This window comes from Pezoporus flaviventris, unplaced genomic scaffold (assembly GCF_033815535.1).
Source record: "Pezoporus flaviventris isolate CSIRO_AGI_PZ_B2104156 unplaced genomic scaffold, CSIRO_AGI_Pfla_v1 ptg000015l, whole genome shotgun sequence".
NCBI lineage: Eukaryota > Metazoa > Chordata > Aves > Psittaciformes > Psittacidae > Pezoporus > Pezoporus flaviventris.
The window spans coordinates 25000907-25022204 of NW_026892563.1; the positions used below are offsets into that span (position 1 = coordinate 25000907).

General features: G+C 38.8%; 1 protein-coding gene across 9 annotated transcripts in view; it reads left to right on the forward strand.

The window, feature by feature from the left end:
* The window catches only part of NRIP1 (nuclear receptor interacting protein 1), a 141064-nt gene that overhangs the window by 25845 nt on the left and 93921 nt on the right, over positions 1-21298 (forward strand). For 5 of the 9 annotated variants that reach the window (XM_061453783.1, XM_061453786.1, XM_061453790.1 and 2 more), the window contains 2 exons: positions 6111-6232; positions 16487-16613. The gene's annotated coding sequence lies outside the window, so the exon portion shown is untranslated. The remainder of the gene's footprint in view (positions 1-6110; positions 6233-16486; positions 16614-21298) is intronic. The other 4 variants (XM_061453784.1, XM_061453789.1, XM_061453787.1 and 1 more) reach the window with 1 other exon arrangement.

A 21298-nucleotide genomic window follows, 5' to 3' on the forward strand; every position in this document is an offset into this window, starting at 1 on the left:
TCTCAATCCTCTTCTTCCACCCATCAGTAAAATTTAGGGAATTTGAGTTGCTGTTCTTTAATTTTGACTATATTTTTAAAAAATTGTTAAACTTTCATTCTTGTTGATAGCACTCCAGAAATGGGAAATGTACTATTTCATCTTGAAACCTGAAAATATACATACAATTGGAATTCTGCAAATTTACAAGTATTCCACAGCTTAAAATGTGGACAAAATGCTGCCTTTGTGGGCAGAAATATCGTTCCTTTGGATCCATATTTTCTAATGGCTGGCGGGGAAATGTGGATTTATGATTATAAATAAATGCATAAATAGAAATGCTTTGCTGTTGCAGTATTCAGGCTTTGTCAGCCCCTCTCTGAGGAGCATTTGTTGTGAAGTCTAGAAAGAAATGTGTATCCTGGATGGCTTTCTCTTCCTCTCCTTTTCCCCTTTGTTTTCATTTCCCTTCCTGAAAAGAAGCACTGGAGGCTCCCAGGAATTGGGGATATTTGGATAAATGAGAGAAACTGACAGCGCTACCTTTTATATTGACAATGACTATAAACATATAACCTAAACTTTTAGAATACTTAATGATCAGCTAAGCTAAACAGACTGCCCAGAGTAGCTATAGGATGTTTCAAATAGCATTTTAGCTGTGGTTTTGGTTTAAGCATACGCTTGAACAGGTTTTCTAAAGTGAAGCTGGCACTGCAGAAATCAGTTAAAAAAGTCCCAAAAGCCTATGCATGGAGATGATGACACTTAACAGAAGATAAGATTACCACAGCTTTCCCTTGAACTTCACTTCCTTGTGGCTAGAAAATGTGATTCTTGAAATGGCATGTGTTATCTGAGTAACTGCTACCATTTGCAGGGCAATGCTCACAGCCAGCCCAGGAAAACACATATCCCCTCTGCTGCAAGTGGGTACCTACACATCTATACATGAGTGCTGGGAGGGTAAAGCTTGCCATGTCAAAACCTAAGCCACTTGATGACATTACCCATGTGGGATTTATGAGATGAAAAATAGCATTTTTATGTGATACCTACTATATTTGCTCTGTATGGTTACTTGGAAATTAGAATTGGGAAAAAAGCCTGCAGCTGTTGAAGAGCAAAGAGAAAATAAAAAGATTTATACTATATCTTTGCTCCTGGATGAGAGCTCTGTGTGTATCCTGACAGGACTCCTAAGGCTTAAATCTCTACCAGTCAGACACAGGCACCGTCAGGAGGTGTGTGGATATGCTGGGGAGGCCCCACAGTGGTCAGCCCTTCTCCGGCTGCCATGGCCCCCCTCGCTTCCCCGCTGCTGGTGGGAGGGAGCTGTCTGCCAGCTGTGGCTGGAGGGACTGGGGTTTCTCCTTTGTTTTCTTCATATCTCTTTAATGATAACCTGCTGATTTTGTCAGCTGCATTTTCCTCCTGCTTAAATTATTCCTGCTGTAAACTGGAAAACTGGCTCTGAAAATGTTCAGGGTTTCATTTTTGTCTTTCATGTTTTGAACATCACTTAGGTAGCTGTTTCTCCTGGTGGTTCTGACTTGTGGCTCCTCTGGATCATGCACCTACCTCTGCTTCACAGGGCAAACTCACCCTTCAGAGACGCCCAGATACTCTCTGAGTCTTGCCAGTATGAATAGTCTGTCCAATGCTTGTGATCTCGGGTAACACATCTAGTTAGTTTTGTTTACTCCTAATACTCAAGTACTGGAGATGAGTGTCACCAGGAGCTACTAAAAGCATTTCATAGAATCATAGAATGGTTTGGGTAGAAAAGGGCCTCCAGTTCCAACCCCCCTGCCATGGGCAGGGGCACCTTGCACCTGGGATAACTCTCTCACTAGACCTAAGCCTTGAAAATGTTTGCCACTGCATTCCTGTCTTCTCTTCAGTCCTGTAAGAGCTTAATGCTTCAGCCAGTTAAAAGCACTTCTTGGTCTCATGTGTGCTAACAGTCCTTAACCACAAACATGCTTTAGCCATACATGCTAAAATATGCATGCGCTGGCTTACTGCTATATGGGTACCCTTCCCTTTAGATGTACCTAGGCAGCCAGGGAAGGTTCCCTAAAACAAGGATCTTGATGAGGAAACAAAAATATAGAACATTTTCATGAAGAGGATAACTAACTGTCCTAGTTAATGACCTCTCTGAGAAGCTTATCAAGCAGATACTGAATAGTCTTTGAACTTGCCCTTAACACAGGCATTGATACTGGGCTCATCAGTGCTGTAGAATTACAGTATTCTTCAGGGAACTGTTTATCACTGTGATCCTCAAAAATAGGATGGCTGGAATGGTTAGAGGCAAATACCAGCCATTTTGTCCTGGCATGGGCTGAGTTTTCAAACACTTCTGAGATGATGAAAGCTATATTCTGTTTTGCTTTATGGTTGTTATCCTGCCTGCTATTATCTTTAAGCATTTGGGAAATGATATTGCATTTAGATGGATGAACTCAGGGTTTTTTTTGAGCAAAATAAAGAGAATTCCCTACATTTTATTCTGAGTTTTTTTCTTTTTTTATTTCCTCCCAGTATTACCTCCCAGATTGCACGGGTGAGGTACATCCAAACTGATGTACCTCATAGCTTGGTTTCTAATGCACCACCTTGGGGCCTCTTTGGCTCTAGGCTTTTGTGAGTCCTTTACTGAAGTGATGGTTTCAATAGGCAATGTGTTGGAGTCTGAGCTAGATTTTTTAGAACCCAGCAACAACTTTATATTCTGCCTGTAAGTGAACTGTAGTAGGAAGAATATTTCACTCTAATAAATTGCCTTTCGTTACTCTGATAAATTGGTTTTGTTTTTAAAGAATTTCGTAAGTTAATTCACTGATCACTGAATCCTTCCACATCTGGAGAGGAGCCCTGCTGCCAGATGATTTGTTGAATTCAAAACATTGGCACTCTTAAAGTTCACACTTACATGTCAGAGACACATTGTTGCTGTACACATTGTGGCTAGACTGTTCCAATATGAAACTGGACGGAAAGGGAGAAAATAATTAAAAGAGGTGGTATCAGAGAAACAGTAACTTCTCTGAAAAATGGAGAATTTCATGCTCTACCTCTTCCTGTGTGATTAGTCATTTGGAGAACAGCTGTTCACCATGGACTGGGCAGTGCTCCAGCTGTGTGACATTATTGACATGCCCTGATCATCACCCATTTCTGCCTACACTTTCAGCCTACATGCTTCAAATATTCATTTCAACAGCTTTTGGGTTGACAGGAGGCTGGAGCTTGTGTGAAAGCGAGATAAGTGTACTTCTGTAAGAAACAGGACTTCTCATTTCACATGTCCTCATTGCAGTTTTCTTCTTTGAGTGGGATTTCTGTTCAGTTAGCAAAGCCAATGAGGAGCTCCCTCAACTTGGGGAATCAAGTTGCAATGTGGAGGTTTTTTTTATTTAGCAGTCCTAGGTTAAATAATCTTTGCCAGCTAAAATAAGACCCATATCTTTTTCTCAAAAAGGTGGGTTTCTAAGTGCTTGAGTTCTGCTGAGCGACCAAAGGAGAGATTCCACAGATAATCTTAACATTTCAGTGTGGTCTCATGAAATTATATCTGCAACTCTTTCCCCCTCCAAAGGGTCAGTACATCATTGCGTCCTAGCTGACGGGTTTTTGGAAGGCTTACAAAAATAACTCTGTTACAGTCACTGAAACGTGACTGACTCACTTGGAAATAAAACCTGTGCTAGGGAACCATAGGAAACAGATGAGCTATGGCTGTCACAGATTTCAGATACGCTTTTTAGTCTCTCTTTGCACTTCAAAAGCATTATGTAATTTTCAGAATGAATCAATGAGTTATGCATATATGGAGAAAGCTAAACCAGAAAGGTTAGTTGCTTGAGAGCAAAACTGAAAAAAGCAATAATCCTTTTCTCCTTAGTCCCACAGTAGATACATTTGATGGTGTTACGGCTTGTTCCCGTCCTTCTTGTTCCAAGGGAGGTGTATGTCTCTCAGTCTACAATGGCTGTACTTCCACAGCCATGAGTGGGGCTGGCTCCCCTTTGAGCAGGGGTGCTGTGGTCAGAGGCTTAATGAGCCCTAGGGACCTCAAACCCCTGCACAGGAGAATCAAATTACGGTCTTGCAGGGGCAAATGGTGATAAATATTTCACTCCAGCAGTTGTTTGTGCTTTCAGTGCTCCTCAAAAAATAAGGATTAATAAAACAGCAGAAGACTGGCATATTTAGGTCTTGGTTTGCCTCATTTTAAAGTATCTCAGTGGCTCAGTAACTGCTTCTGAAAGCTCCAATATCACTTGGACAATCAGTGCTCAGAGAGAGGAGCTTTATGTTTCCTCCAGTGTTAAAGGACAAGAGCTACCTGCCTAGCTGGTGAATGTGATTAATTGTCACTTGTCTGTAGTAGAGGAGTTATGGTCTGCTGGCTTTTCATACTGGCTTGTCTGCCTTGCCTCTCCTACAAGGCTATGAAAATGAGAGGAGGAGAGGCTACTGCAGAATTTATCATTATGATGCTGATATAAAGTGAAATGCGTGAGTATAAATATACTTCTTTTTAAACTGATCTGCATCTACAAATAAGCAGATTACAATAAAGTATGGGGTAAATGTCTTAATTTTTTCACACATAAGAGTAGTCATGAAAAGCAGATCAGTTTCCAAAACTACTGTTTTGCCAAATGCAATATTTCTATATATATACCAGTGTAGATCCAGCACTGACATTGTAACAGCAATTGAACAAAATCTTTGTCTTTTAATACCAGTGTTTATTATTTGTACTCTCAATAGCTGCTCAAGACATGACTCTGTTGATGGGTATTCATCAGGTTTTGTTTAAAAATATTATGTTCTATATTGTCCCTGAGATGTGGGCTGTGAAATTTGCTTCTTAAAAACAGTAGGGCTGCCATGTTACTAAAAATCTTTTTTTTGATGTTTTGTATAAAACTCATATAAAAATCATTCCGTTTAAAAGAAGCTAGTGATTTGCTATTTGAAAATAAGACAACAGCCGTTCAAAAGACTCTTGTCCTCATCATCACATGCAGTTCTTCCTTTTGCTGCTTATTTAAGTACAGAAAAGTCCCAATTTTTATACTTACTAAGTACCTGGATTATACCCCTAAAAGTCAAAGTCTAAACCTATATCCAGAAAACTATTACAGTTATCATCCTCTTTTTATTTGGGGGTGGGGGGAAGATACGATTGTAGCAAGGCATTTTAACACCAGAGCTGGGATCCTCATCAGGTCTCACCTACTCCAAACATTTCTCCTGCTCTTCATTTTTATATTACTAATATTATTTTCTTCTGTGTGTCCTTCTTAGCAGTGTCTCCTGACAGCCCAGCTGGTACTATTCATAATTGGCAGGCCATTCAGGGCTTAGGCAAAAATAGCTATAAATTAAAACACGACTGACTGACCATTCTCTCCCCTGCCTTGCACCTTCTGTAGACACTTCCATGTGTGGAAATTGAGTGGGGAATTAGAATAATTTTGATCTAGTAAGGTTTTATACATGCTCTGCAGGGTCATAAGAGGCTACAGAACATATATGACTGGCATTGTATAGACACAAAACCAATAATTCACATTACAGCTCATGTGATAGTTCTTCCTTTGGTTCATACTTTCCACTTTTGCTGTATTTCATTCATTTTAACTTTTTATTATCATATTAATACATCAATCTTATTTTTATTCTGTCCTAAAGGGATCCTATCATGAAAGTTTAAGATTAGGTATGTTATTACCGTATCTGCTGAACATTAGGAGCCTGATTATTCTAGATAGCGATATCTGGAGAGTATACTGACAATTTTAGATAGTGATTTACCTAGATAGTGAATTGGAATTAAAAGAGGGATGGGCAGTGTCAAGCTATTACAATCTCTATAACAACAGCTCTGGAAACCTCAGCAATGATTTAGTAAGAAAAAATACTCTAAAAGCATTTACAAAAATAAAATATCCAAAGTTTACAATGGTCCCTACCTGTAACAAGGTTGATTAATAAAATAGTTTTGAACTGCTAACTATTAAGGTGAAAGACTAATAATTAGTCTGTGTAATTAACAGCCAACTTTCAGAACTGACCTTATAGCCATTTTTTTTTGCTTTGGAAAGGGTGATGGGCAGAGGGAGAAGGCTGTCTGAGCAATCCACCTATCCTCACTACACAGACACATACTGTGAGGTGTGAACCCCACAACTGGTACTGCACCTCAGGCGGAAAGAGAATCTGACATGTAAGTGTGTTCGTATTAAATGAATGGAAGGCACGCTGAGGTTTGAACTGATCTAAATCGTCTCCTCCTCTGAAAAATTAAATGTTCTGGGAAAGATTTGGCATGATTTTGGCCTGTTTTTTTTGATTGTGTGGTGTTTAGATTCTGTACCCAGTTAAAGGGGTGATTCTTTTTGTAGCAGAATGTTTACAAAGATGTCTGTGTCTAATGTTCTGGTCTAGCATCTGTAAACGGCATTGAAGATCTCAGAAGTCTACATTTTGATAGCACTTTAACACTAATGGCTTTCCTTAGAGCAGGCATCCAATTCTTCTTAAATCCTTTTAGGTCCAGTTGACCCAGGAGAAGGAATTCTTAGCAGGAATTTTCCATTTCTCCTGAATCCAACCATTGTACAAACAAAGTGAACAACTCAGCCCTTATGAGTAAATTACTGTGTTTGGTATTTCAAACTTCAGCAACTGCAAGATGCGCAGCCAGATTTCTTTTAATTCTCCCCTCTCCCAGGAACTGTTGCTCAGAGAAGAGTTTCTGGGATGAGTTCTGACCAGCTGTTATCAGAGCTTTCTGTCTTTACATATACTCTTTTTCATACAAGCTTGCTGGTGTATTTGTTACATTCACAGGGTAATTGCTGTTCTGTACAGCATGGAGACCTTGATCTGCCACTGAAGAACTGCAATTCCTGTGTGGAAGGTAAAAGCTGTTTTTTGAAGGCTGCCGTAAGGCTCCTATTCTTGCAGAAGGTAATGGATTTCAAAGCCGCAAGGAAAGCTGTCAGTAGGATCAGACTGAATATTGCCCTAAGGCACATAGATATCTTTTTTTTTTTAATTATTATTCCTTTTTAATTAATTAATACAGACTAAAGCTTCTCAAACCTTGGAACATTAGGTATATCCTCGAAGTGGATTTGCTGGCAGAGGCTGGTGTGTAGCATCAAAGATGCATAATAGATTTATTACTGCAAGGACCAGCCTCAAAGAACCAAGAGTCATATCACAATGAAGAAGTCGATGGTGATTTTTGATTTGTTGTGCAATCTATTTTGAATGCCCATCAGAGCTCTGCTGGAACTGATTTTGCTGAGCAGAGCTTAATGCACAGTTGACTGGCTTATCACAAAGTTGAAGGTATATATTCTATGTGTGGGTTATTTTGAATTGAAAGCCCATTTCAGCATGTTAGCTTCACACGTTTTTTTTTTGTTGCATGAGTGGACAGAATTTGAAAATGTGTGCTTTCTAGATGAGAGAAGGGAGTTTAGGTGTGTTTGTCAGTAATTCTTTTAGTTCTCTGAAGAGTATACTGAGTATGATAGTGGGTTTGGACTGAAAAAAAAGGTGAAGAAAGAACTGGTGCTTTGCAGTGTTCTGCTGTAAAGCTGATGGCTGACTTGTCTGGGGACTTCGCTTCCTTTCACTGTTTCTGATGCTGGGGAAACAGACTTTGGCTCTCTCTAGGTTTGTGCTTGGTGTGCAAGCACACAGCAACACATTGACAAGCACCTGTAATCCAAGTACTTGACAGGGTAAACCAGAAAGAAAGGAAACCATACAACCTGAAAAGCTGTCACAGAGGGATGTGAGAAAATGGATGGGCTAGAGGAATTGGAAGGAAATTACTCCTATGTGTTCCTCATTACCACATTCTTCTGCCTTTTCTATTATTTTAATGGCTTGCTCTTGATCCTGGTGAGGCTGCTGTCTCGGCTCCTGTGCTTTCGCTTTTCCTGCATGCTAAGGTGTTTGCTGAAACAAGGTTAAGAGCATGAGAGATGGGAAAAATATGTGCATATTGTTTGGTAGTGGGTGAATACCTGACTCCAGGTGAGCCACCTTCAAGACTCATCAGACTGCTGCCACACCTGAACTAATTAGCCTCAGAGAGAGATTTTTATTTATTGTGAAGAAGCCCCCAGAAGTTGCCCTGTCTAAGAAGAGTTTAAATCATTCAAGTAACCCCTTTCTCATGCCCATTTTCTGTTAATATTATTGTCATCTTCATTCTCTATTTAATACTGAGAGCAAACTGATCATTGTAGCTTTTGTAAAGGGTTGGTGTGATCAGTTTTTCTAGGTTAAAATATTTATGATGTTTTTACCACAGCCTTAGAAACAGGAAAAGCCAGCCTAAAGACAGAAGAGAGATACTAATTAGAGAATGATAGAAATACAAATTTGAAGCAGCCACAGTAAGGCAGAGAGTTTAAACAAAAGAGCGTCCCTTTTATTACAACCTAAGATTTAATTATATATCCTAAGTCTTCTATTATATCCTAAGTTTAATTGCATAAAGCAGGACATGGGAAAAACTAAGCCTTCACAGCCATATCTGGTGGAAACTCCAGAATGAGATTACCATTAGAGGAGAAAGTAGGAAGCAAGCCCTTGTGAGGAGAACATTAGAGAGATCAGGATGTTCTAACTTAGCCAAGGGAAGATGAGGAGAACCTGGAGCTCCTGCCACCAAGGAATGGGACAGAATAAGCTGGTGAGTGCAGGCTAGAACTCAACGTCCCCTGAAGTAGCCGAGAGAAAAACTGACAGTGAAGTATGATCTGGTGATGTGTTATGTTGTTTTATCATTTTAAAAGATGTTTAACTCTGCATTGGTGGTGTATATTTGTAACTGGATGGCTCAACAGTCTCCCAGATTGTTTGTCAGCCACCATAAATGGTGTTTTACTAAGTGTATATTCAAAGAAATGTTCTTTTGGGGGGACTGGTAGCATTGGATGCTGATCTTATAGGAGGAATAGTTTTGACAGATTATGAAAAGATGAAGAATACAACTCCTCATAACTTTTCTGCATTCTTAAGTTATATCAAGATTTCTCTATAATGTGGGGAGATTCTCTCCTGCACATGGCTCCCACCTGCAAGCTGTCTCCTGCAAACAGCATCTTTTTGCTTTGTTTCATTTCTTCCACCCTCCCCAAACTGGCCACTGAGGAGGGACATGTCCTCCCTCAGCTAGTGTACAGGGACGTGATCAGTTCTGTTAGCTGTTTTTAATTCCAGGGACTTCATCTGTTGTCCTAGTTTATTTTTCTTTGTCTCCAAATACGCTAGAATGCCGAGCTAGTCTAAATTGAGTCTATTCTTGCGAGTGTGTTAGTTAAGCCTGAATATTGAAAGCATCCCTTTTTCCCCTCAGCTTAGCACGAGCGATAAAAAGAAAAAAATAGCCTAGATAATCATGAGGGTTTAAGCCCCCACAGTTATCAACTGAAAGTAGATTCCTCAAAGTTTCAAGAGTTAGCGTGGTTCTTCTGGGTTTGTGTGTGTATGGTTTCTGAGACAGAGTTGTGTTTTAATTACAAGTAAGTGGATTTTTTACTTATGAAGAAAAATGCACTTATCTAACCATCCTTGGTTTAGATTTCAAATTCTTGCTTCAAATCATGGGAATCCTAAAGAATTTATTAATAAAATCATGAAGTATTTTGCATAACATTATTTTCTAATTGCATTCTTTCAAAGCCTTGAGTGTTTTATCTGAAGTTACATATCCCATAATAACATGGATGCTAGTGGTCACTCTGTATTAAATATTTAATCTATCTCCAGAATATCTTAATATTTCAATGTTTAATATTACCTACCTAAATTATCTCTATAAGTAAAAAAAATTGTACTCTATTTTCCCTTTTCTATGGTTGAAGACACATAGAGACAACTAGACTTATCTCTTCAAGCCTCTTTTTAAAAGCATCAGGGCTCAAGGTCATGCAAGAAGGATATGTTGGTGTCAGAAGCTAAACTGCACTTTTAGGCTTAGCAGATTACACTTCTCCTCTTCTTCAGGCTTAGATAGTGGACCTCCTTTTCCCTCAGCTGAAGTTCCTCCAAAGGGATTTGGAAAACTGTATACCACAAGCAAAGCTTCCTGTGGATGCCTTCCCTCTGCTGCTTCCAAAGAAGCTTTGGTAAAGGCTGTTTGTGGTCTCTGTGAAAGAGGTTTAGAGCAAGCTGCTGCTATGTCCTCTTAGGCTGGGTGACACAAAGCAAAGTCTGGCTGACACCTTTGAAAAACAAGAGTGTTTCCACACCTCTGCCTCCTTTGCATAATCTGTGATATCTGAGTTAAGTTTCATGACATATTAACACTTTGAAGCTGAGTTAATATACTGTGTTCTATAATACATTACGTATGATTTGCACATCAATTGTGCTGGAGCATTAGCAGCCACAGACTTGAAAATACCTCTCTCAGAGACAGAAATCCTAAATAATACTGAAACCAAATTCTGTTGGCATAATTCTATTATTTTGCATTCCTTGTCCCATTACAACATCTCTTACTTGCAAAACCTTGAACTTATGTTCAAGCCATCTAGCTTCCTCTTTTCTCCTCCATGTACTTGTCACAAAGTATCCATTCTGCTCTTTGACATCACAAATATTCCCACGGCGCTGCATGGTAATTTTAGTTTGTAACATCAGAAGTGTGAGGCTTATGTTAGCTTTGCTGAGCCTGGGCGCTACGACGTGAAAAAGAACAATGATGAGCATTAAAGTTTATAATAACAATATGCTAGAAAGAAGAGTAAGAAATAAAGAAAACAAACCCCACTGTAGTTCTTTTCTTCTTGTATAGTCATACTTCATGCTTCCAAATAGAGCTAAGATATAGCTTGTTTTATCAGAAATTGTCTTGTAAACTATACATCGGTCTGACATTGGATACAGTATATATATAGGAAAATATGCAGTCAGGGGTTTGTTGATCTTAATATAACTCATCTTAAGCCTTATTACTTTGTTTCAAAATTAGACTCTTAGAACATATTAATTATGGACATATCCCTAGACAAAATGGCTGGCTGTCCATGGGGGATTTCTGCCCTTAACTCTGATAAGTGTTAATAGGAGCTATCCATGTAAATCCTAGGGGACCAAAAAGAGAAATAATTCTCTGCTAGCTATATTTTATTTTTTTTTAGGATATAGAACAATACTGAAGTGTTCTGGGAGTGAACTGGTAGAGCGCTTGACAGTGCAAGTCTGAAACATTTTCTCTCTATGATGGATTACGGATCCGATAAACACACATTAAAATACAACTATACACAACATTGTATATTTTTAAGTAATATACAAAGCAATACTCCTTTTTGTTTGGTTGGGTGTTTTACATTGTTGTTTTTCTTTTCTAACCTGAATTAGACAGTAGGGATTTATTTCCTCCCCCCGGGAAGCACTTCACTGAGGAATGCTGGTATTATATGAATAATGCCTACGTGACCTGACGTTTTATGCACTAATTATCCATTTGTCATGGTTCTCCCACCTTGGATTACCTGGGAAGAAAGCATCTAGTCTGGAATTAGTAACAAGAACAATTTTCAGAGAGAGGGGGTGGCTTGTGATAGAAGCCTGATAAAGATTTTCAGGCCTGTGTTGACTGAGACTTCTGGGCTGTAGTGTAAATTCAGCATACAATAATTAAAATAGTTTCTTAGTGATAGAGAATTTACTGCATCTTTTAAGAGTTCATCCTGGTAGCTAATTATACTTAAAACGTGCTTTTTATCTCCAGATTAAATTTGCAGATATTGGATTCTGTTGTGTGTCTTCCCACTAATTTACAGTCTTCTGAAATACCTTCTTCTTGTCTAGTTGCTTAAAGATTATAATCTTCTCTTTGAAGCAAAACACATTTAGTTCAATGGCTCACTAGAAGAAGACTTTCTTTTTCCAGACCTAAATCATTCTTATTGCTCCTCTGCACTCTTTCCAAGTTTATTCATTTTTATTTATTCATTTTAATTAAAGGTATCATAGTTTCCCAAAGGCTTGCCTGCTTTGTTCACAGAGACATTAGGGTTTGCTTGTCTTCATTCATGTTCACATCAGTGGCTGTCCCTAGCTAAGCAATTGGTACAGCTCTTCATGCCTGCTGTCACAGGGAGCAGTCTGACACCCTTGATGAACTGATGGAAAGAGCAGGCAGGTGTTATCTGAGATCCAACCTAAAGGTTTTATTGTCTAACAGCATTCAGAATCTGTAGCCAGAAATAAAGCAGGATCTATTCCAAATGATTGTGTCTATTCTTAGCAACAGCGAAATCTTATGTGCATCATGGTAGACCTGTATGATGGGAGGGCCATGTCCGGAGTTGAGGTGATCAGGCATGCAGAATGCATGCAGAATGTATGCTTTATGGTGGAGGGGCACCACAAGGGGGAGAAAGCATGATTTTCTGGATAAAGAAAAGAAAACAATGCAGTGTAGCATTCTTGTAGTTGTGCCAACTGCTTTTGCAGTTGTAGGAGGGTAGTACTGTTACCCAAAATGGGAGCAACACAAAAAAAGTAATTCTGTCATTTTCTGTCAGTTCGTTCTCTGTAAACAATGTAAATCAAACTCTTGGATTAGAGGAATGATGATGCTTTCAAAGCAGTGAAGGTAGTGGTTAAACAAATAGATCCAAATAAGAAAAGTCAAGGGCTTCTCACAAGTAAACTCAGGAGCTGACCATCCTCACCTAATTGCTTCTGAGTCCTGCCAGCCCAGCTTCACATAAAGGAGAGGTTTTAAAATGCTTGACTCCACTTATTCTTTTCCCTCTTATTTTTCCAAAGTAGGTGAAAATTTCCTTTTTTGTATCATTCTGTTAATGAAAAGGAAAGAAAGGTGGGTGGGGTGAGTATATGTGTGTCTCCCCACCTCATATGGAAAGAAAAAACAAAGGCAAGAGAAAACAAGCTGACCACAGAGGCATGGAAAGAAATTCATGTTGAAAAGATGGTAGTGATGGAAAATAGGAAAAGTGTCACTGTGATCCCTCTGTCTCTGGATAATTTCTTCCAAACAGACTGTGACAAACACCTGCGGTATCTGAAGAAGAAAATATACTTCCAAGTATTTGTTTTATCCTAGTTGTATAAAAGAATTGCTCAGGAAACGTGTACTTTCTTAATCTTCTTTGCCACTCCATACTATTATGACAACTAGGACACAATGGGACAATAACAGGATCTTGCAGTACCTTTCTGTTACTAGGCTGTGTTACAGTAAATGCATATGTGCATCTTCAGCTTTAACTTCTGGTACAGAAATGATTTAAGCATTTTATGTAGCTCTTCTCCTGAGGAGAATAAAAACTTCTCTTGAGGTTTACATTTGGTCCTTGTTTAGGCAGGCTTCTGTTCCAGATCAAAGTCTTATTTTAGTGAGGTCTAAGAAACAGATAGTGCACAAATACATCCAGGGCTTGAACACCTCTACGAATTTGCTGTGCTATGTGCATATTTTATAGTGAAATACGCAGATGCCAAGCATTGACACTTCTCCAAAGTAAAAGCAGTAGCAAAAAGCCGTACAATTTCAAAACATCCCATGACAGTTTTGTAAAGTATGGCTTTTTATTGTGAGTGGGCTGACACTTTCCTACTATTTTATTGATTTGATTTGTTGAATAAGGTTGAATTTTGCCGCCAGCTGAGTTATTGTGGGTACCACCTCAAGAAGTGAATTCTGCAAAGATAGGCTTCAGAATATTGCCTGATTTCTGAAATCAGCTCCGGTTATTACAACTGAGTTGCTCAGAAGAGAGTACATGACAACTACCTGCAGTATTCAGAAGGTGCATTAAGTCTAACTTTGGTTTTGTTGGGCTTTTCTTAAGCTTTTAAATAGTTAATATAATCCCATCAAATCATGTGGTGGGTTTTAATTTTTTGGTAGAGGAAGGTGGAAAAATCCCCTCACACCATGCTTTAAAGCTTCATTAACAAAGACCTTTACTCAAGGAGGAGATGTTAACTAGTAATGAAACAAAGTCTCTGTTATAGAGATTAAATGTGCATGTGTCTAAGTACAAAGTTCATGTTGCAAAGTGCAGCTGTTTCTCTGCTCATAACCCTGCAGCAGCCCCAGAGCCCCAGGTTCAAAGTCTGCCTGCTTTCCTGTCACAGAGCTGACCAGGGCAAGGTCTGGCCGAAGTTCAGAGTTCAGTGTCGGAAGGCTTGCCGGCTGTCTGCTGTGCTATCTGACGCAGTTGGGATAAGCAATAGTTGGCTTAAGATTACCAGTACAAACAACAAAAACTTCCCGTTCTCTGTTCTGGTGTGTCAGATGCGTCCTTTCATTAAAGAAGGAACATTTTGGAAGGAGCCACTGAATTGTTCAGAAATAACGTGCTGAATAATAGAGCAACCTAACCAAACCGCACTGAAGGAAGGCACTGACTAGTAAAATAATGTATGCAGGAAATACTGCCTGTTTGCATTCTCCTTCCTCCTGCGATTTATTTAAATGAGGAAAAATTATGTAAAAGAACTAATTCTAGATATAAAAAGAGATTAAACTGAATTATTCTTTTAAGAAAAAAAAGATGAACAAAACTAGTCCATGTGTTTCCTTTGTGTGACAATAATGGGGTTCCACACTGTGAGGGTGAAGAGAACTTAGTACGCCTGGATATCCTTTCAAATCCTCCTTTTTTTCCTCCTTCAAAGCCTTTTTACCAAGCTAACCCCAACTTTCTTGTTGCAAACCCCACCCGTGCAGCTTTTTTGATTAGCTGTGGTCATATCAAAGGCTGCTGTACCCAAGCACAGACCCTGACCGATGGCTGAGAGCAAAGGCTGGTATAAACACCCTTGGAGGAATTTATATTTTGGGCAATGCTGTAGCTGTATTACAGACAGAGAAAAGTTTCCTATCTGTTGCCACATCCTTTCTCAAGGAAAGGATGGTAAACCATGGGTGGTAAACCGAGTCATCAATGCTCAGTGCCCACAGGTCTGGGTAGACTGCCGGCATCTCATTTCACTGAAAGAAACATGGGTATGCAGAAAACTTTCTCAGACATCAAAGGTCCTTTTGTGTTACAGCTTCTTTTTCCTTGGGTTCCATAAATTTAATCATTGAGAGCCACAACCGAAAACAGGATGCAAGAAAAGACTCTAGTAGCCAAAAATATGAGTACTGAACCAAGAGATTTGTGTGTTTATATATGATGATTTTTTTCTTTCCTGCAAACATCCCTGAGTCCACCAAACAGAAACCTTTCTCTGATGGGTCAGTCCTATGCTTTGGTTATTACCACAGGCCTTACCTTCCACTTTTGAGTGTACTTGAGAAGCTAACAAAGACCCCTCAGTGAATACATCAGACGGTGGTGTATACAGGTTCAGATAGGCACATGACCTACTTAGTGCTCAGAAGAAAAAAAAAAAGGAAGAAAAAAAGGTCCAGCCAAAGTCCAAAGATCCAAAATAATGTGTTATAATGGCTGAGCCCTTCCTGGGAGGACATGAGGAAGGAGAAATAACAGGACGTGCACCTTGTAATGTTCCATTCCTGTCCTGGACTTTGGAAACTCAGGAATATCTGGAGTTTTTTCTATTTGGTGTTTCCGTGTCACTGTAGTGAACAGATCAAGTCATTGAGATTAGCAGTTAAGCACTGACACTGGCAGTGCATATACATAATTATTTAATTTGGTCTGCACTGATGCAAATCCCTGACATAGCAGCACCTGTGAGTAACAATTTCTGTTGCTCCCTCTGCTGAAGCTCCTCCTGAGGCTGGGGCATCTCTGCTAGACGCATTACACTTGAGCTTCAAATCTTTGTTACCTAAGAAACTCTGACTAGTGCCACTTCTCTCCCCAGCACTGTAAGATGCTGAAAACATATAAATGGGTGAGGAGAAGATGATGAAATTAACAGGTGTAAAGCATGTACATTGCTTACTGTACTGACAGAAGTCCTTCAGATGATACAACTCTGCTGGGCAGTAACTACAGGTCTGAGCCTTGGCTTGCCTTACCCAAAAAGATGCCCCTGTAAAGATATTACCTACTGTGTGAAGTGGGCTTCTTTAATTCCTTTCTCTTGGCATTGACCATACATCAATATATTTGTAGGGGAAGGTACAATTGGAGGAAGGAGAACAGTTCCTACAGCCTTAAGGTTAGTAAGGTTGCATGGGTTAAGGTAGCAGGCTGAAGTTCAGGCACATAGTCCAAATGAAGCAAAAGAGGAACTTGGACCAGGTTTGCAAGGTAGCAGCTATTCTGATTGTTGGCTCTGCTGAAGTAGATAAGTGAATATCCGTACCTCTCTTTCTTGCCTTCCCCTCCCCCTGTTCTCATGACAGTCTGTCACTTGGCTTCAGTTAGAAATACAATAAACTGAAAAATTACTTGCAGGTCAATCCTTTTCCTTTCCATTTTCCCTTTCCCTTTTCATCTGGGTGTATCTGCTTTTGTTTAAAATTACTTATTTTCTTTTTCAGCTGATAGCTTGAGAATCATCCCACCTGATGCCTACTTGACCAAAGAACCAGATCCTGCACTAGGGCTGTGCTGATACTACTTGGCTGCAGACCTACTGGGATCCTAGCACTGAGAGAGACCTAACAGGTAAGTAAAAATCAGAGTTTATTTGATGGGCTGAGGCCCTTAGAACAGTACTCTGCCATCTGCCCCCTCGGAAAGAAAAAAAAAGTGTCAGGAAAAGGGTGTGCACATGCAGATATTATTTGCAAGAATTTTTATCTTGAAACTAATATTCTTCCACTAAGAATCTGTGCCTGTGAATTGTTTTCTTCTCAGTTCACACAACCTCCAGCTCCCGTTTTTGTACCCTTTCAGGTAAGGCCTCCTTCCATCTAGCTTCTCTCTTCTCATTCAAATTCAGATGTCATACGAAAGTATAGAGGAACTTCTTTTGGTAAGAATACTGGAAGAAAAAAACTAGAATAATCTGAAATAGGCTTGTTCCAGCTGTCCTTGGGCTGGGTTTTCATTTGTTTCTGATTTGTTTGTTTGTTCTACTCTCCACTTCAGATTTTATTTTTTCCTGCATGTCTTTTGCATTAAGCCTTGTTCACACTGGAGAAGCAGAGTAAGAGGGCTTGTCTGCAGCTAAAGTTTCACAGATTTATTCTCCTAGCAAATTCTCCACCACTCTTTCTTTCTTCCTAATGCATACTGGGTTACATCAATAAGATGCACAGATACTCACAATGCTCTGTAAAACAAGTTATCTATTATTTTGCATCATATTTAGTAGACCTGTTAGTAGAACTGTTTGTGCACTAAGACTTTTAGTTGTATGATTTAATCTTAAAAATCATATTTCAAATAAAACAAAATTGTATACAAGGTAAATATTAAAAGCAGAAGAGATATCTGGATAGCTCATTACTTTATATGTCGGTAATACCGAAACTAGCACAACTTCAAGTAGTGGCACATGACACAAAATTAGAAGGAAAGGGCAAATTAAAATGAAGTTATTTTTATATGTATACATACATTTGCTATGTAAGGGCACTGAAAAACTTCTTCAGAAGAGTTGGTCAAGCAGTAATGCTTTTTCTTTCCATCCATCCAGGTTAAATCTTTCACTGGCAAGAACCTCAGGTTTTTGCACTTCAGTCCTATAGCATGCCCCACCTTACGTAAAATGTTTGAAAGTCTGCTTTTCTAAGAAAAAACTCAGTAAAATCATCAAATTTGTTGACAACCTATTAATTATGGCATAATATTGGTGAAAGGTTTAAGTCTGTATTATGAAAGCACCTTGTTTCTTTGGTCTTTCTGTCTGACACAAGATTTCATATGAAAACACAGATTTGTATTGCTTCTGCTTTAAGTGGAAGGTTCTGCATGGTTTTGTCTGTTGTCTGCATCTGCACTCTGGTTTGCCATAAATAAGGATGGAGCTCTGTGGTTTCTTACGGAAATACTGGTTTTCAATTCAGAGTTCAGACTGTGGTAGAAGCTTTTGGGATCTCAGTTATCAAAAACACCTCAATAAACTGTCACCTAAAGTGGTAGTGATTTAAATATTGAATGATACCTTGACTGGAAAATGAATGGACATAGATCTTCAAGAGTTAACACAGAATTTGTTTCTTGACAGTGTTTCTTTTAGCTTATTCTTCTTTTCTGTATGTCACACTCACACTCTGGGATTGATCCTCTGTTCCTGCTCTTGTTCCCCGAAGTGCTCCCTGCTTGACTAACAGTACGGACGTGGTTTTCATCTGTGGAGAATTTTCCAATTTTTTAGTCATAACTGAAAATTTATGTGCTAAGTTCAACTCAATGAATTACATGACAAGTCTGCAGCAGTGCAGACGCCATCAGGGAGACAGGGAGACTGGCCATCTGTCTTGCCAAGTATCTCAGCAATCCTAGGACAGAGCAAGCTTTCTAATGTGTGGCATACGTGACAATGAGATGTGCTGACTTTTTGATATATACGTGTACAAAGTTCCTATTAAAGATTTGTTTCCAAATGAGAGTTAGAAGCAGCTGAATATATACTGTGCTTTCCTGTCTGCTGGAGAGGAAGAAGGAAGGAAAAACATTAGGGTATTTCAGCACATTATCAGCCGTGCTGGTGGGTGGTGTGAAGATCAAATGGAGCAAGTATACTTCTCACAGCTTTTAAGGTGTGTGCCTGCATGTGTAGGGCATGTTCCATTAGTGCAACTTAAATGATCACCAGTAAGCTTTTGCTTATTTATATAAATTGAACTTGGACCTATATACTATTTTGACATATTATTCATATTTAAAAATGTTGTGCTATATTTCATGCTGAATATATAACATCGGCATGCTTTTATTTCCTGTGTTAATAAGCAAACTTGCCTCCTCGTAAGCAAATGAATTGTTTACTTTACAGACATAAAAAGAACATACTCTTTGGAAATACATATAGCATGATCTGGTCTGGCTGAGAGACTGGTAAGTTCACATTGAACAGGTGTTCAAATTATTGCTACAATTAAAATAGCTTTTGCTGAAACATGTATATAAAAATCTCTGAGAATCACGCATGAAAGGTTTAAAAATGTGACTGAATTTTTTATTCCTCTCTCATTTAGATAGCTCATTTTTAAATGACAGTGAAATTGTTTTGGCTTATGTGGTTTCAATTATTATTGGCTGAAGAAGTAGAGACAAGATAAAATAATTGGTTATCTTCAGTTACATGTTAAGATGTATTTATTAATTTTATCAGATAAAGATCCTTGAATTGAATATAAGCGAAAAGATTTTTTATGGTTTTCTTCTGAGCCACAAGCTTTAGGTCAATGAAACTTTGCTTTCTTTTTCAAAATAACAAATCAATTTATGCGAATGATAAAGTGTAAGTTTTCATTGTAGTCTCAGTTTTCTGAATGGACTCCAGTACTCTGGAGTATTAATGATGCAGGGCTTGCTTACTTTGACTGGTACCAGTAGCCAGTCACTGGTTGTGCATGGCTGCCCTAGGGAAACAAAGTGAGAGAGAGAAAAAAACCTGGACCACCACCTTACAAAATAAGCTAGAATCTTCCTTGTAATAAAACAATGTGGCAAAAAGACTTTAATTCCTACGTTTCTTCATGTCTCTGTCTTCTGTGGAATTCAGCAAGTGACTCTGGGTACAGTCAAAGGGTCCAGCTTCTATAATGCAGTGTTGACGTTTTCACAAAATTAAGCAGATATCAACCCCCGAAATATTACCAAAATGAAAAAAAGAGATGCATGTATTTAGTTCCATTCCTTCCTTTACATGTAATAAAGGTAGTTTTCACATAAGGAAGATAAAAACAATACTGCAATTTAAGCATCTTGCCTCTAATTGTCATTAGTTTTTACTTTTCTGTATTTATATAGCCCCCTTTTTCCCTACTTTGACATTGACTTTAATGGCTAAGATCTAATGCGAAGAAGATGGTTCTAAAAAAAACCCACCATCCTGTATTTCCTGAGGACCAGCTTAGTGAATCTGCCTTTGAGCTGCAAAGCCATTCCAATATTCAGGATTTTAGCCAAGGCAACAGGGCAAAACTCTTCTGTTGTGCAGAAAAATAAAAGAAGCAAAAAAACCAAGGGTCTTCTAATGATCAAGCTGAGATGATAGGACCTTGGCATATGAAAAACCCTGATGTAGTAAATCAAAGCAGGCTGTCTTGAGTGTAGTAATATTTTTATGCTAATAAATTAGTGTCATAAGTGATTTGTCAATAAGATGTAGAATATGCTACGAAGGAAGTCAGACAATATTTTTCTTTCATGTAGAAAACTAGGGTGAGGTCATAGCAAAATCCTCAACATGATTTTTTTCTAAGAAAGATGCTGGTGGTCTGACCCACTGCACAATATTTGCATATTTAAATTCTTATATGTCTAGGATATCTTACATACCTAAGCTAGATTTAGCCATTTGGAAAAGTTTAATGAGAACTGTTATAAGGAGCTGCACTGCTGTAGTAGTGGAGAACACTCCAGTCAAGGGATGTGCAACACTTTCAAAGCAGTGGCTCCAAAACTTGCTTGAGCAGATCTATGTGTGAACAGGGAGAAGTTCATGGCCCATTCTACCCTTCTTCTCATAGTGATGTTTTAATTCATTCCTGCTTTTAACAGATTTGGGAGTTGCATGCTAGTACTGAATTTAAAAGTGGCATGTGGATGTAATGCATCTCGAGCTGGCAGTGTCAGCATCAGAAATGGTAGTCTCCTATTATTAATCTGCCTAACAGGTATGATACTGAGAAGGGTTTCGATCTCTCTCAACACCCAGACAGTTTGGAAGGGCAGAAGTCTGGTTTATTTGCCATACTTTTAATGGAAATTTTTTTCTGCAGCTGCAATTATCTTGATGCAACGAGATAGTTTTCTACTGGCACTTGTTTTACTACTCATTTGGATATTCTTGTAGATATGTGTAATGTATGTGAATATTAATCTTTCTTGTGCCAAGATGTTTTTAAGCTTTCTCCCTCACTCTCAGGTCAATATGTCTTTTCAAAATCACAAGCATAAAGAACGTTTAACCCAGAATCTATTGTAAGACTAATTGCAGTTGTGGTGTAGAAATGGAGAATTTTATACGCAGTCACCCTCTGCAAAAATATGTCTACTATAGCTGGCTGTTGGGTTTGTGAGAAATGAGGGGAATTCTCTCTGCTAGTAACCATGCCAGTGGCCAATGCAGACCAGCACTGGGCTGGCAGATGGCTGTCCCATTTGCAGCATGATTAAAGCAAATACTGTATGTACTATATGTACTGTTCACACAGATATACCAACTGCCTTAT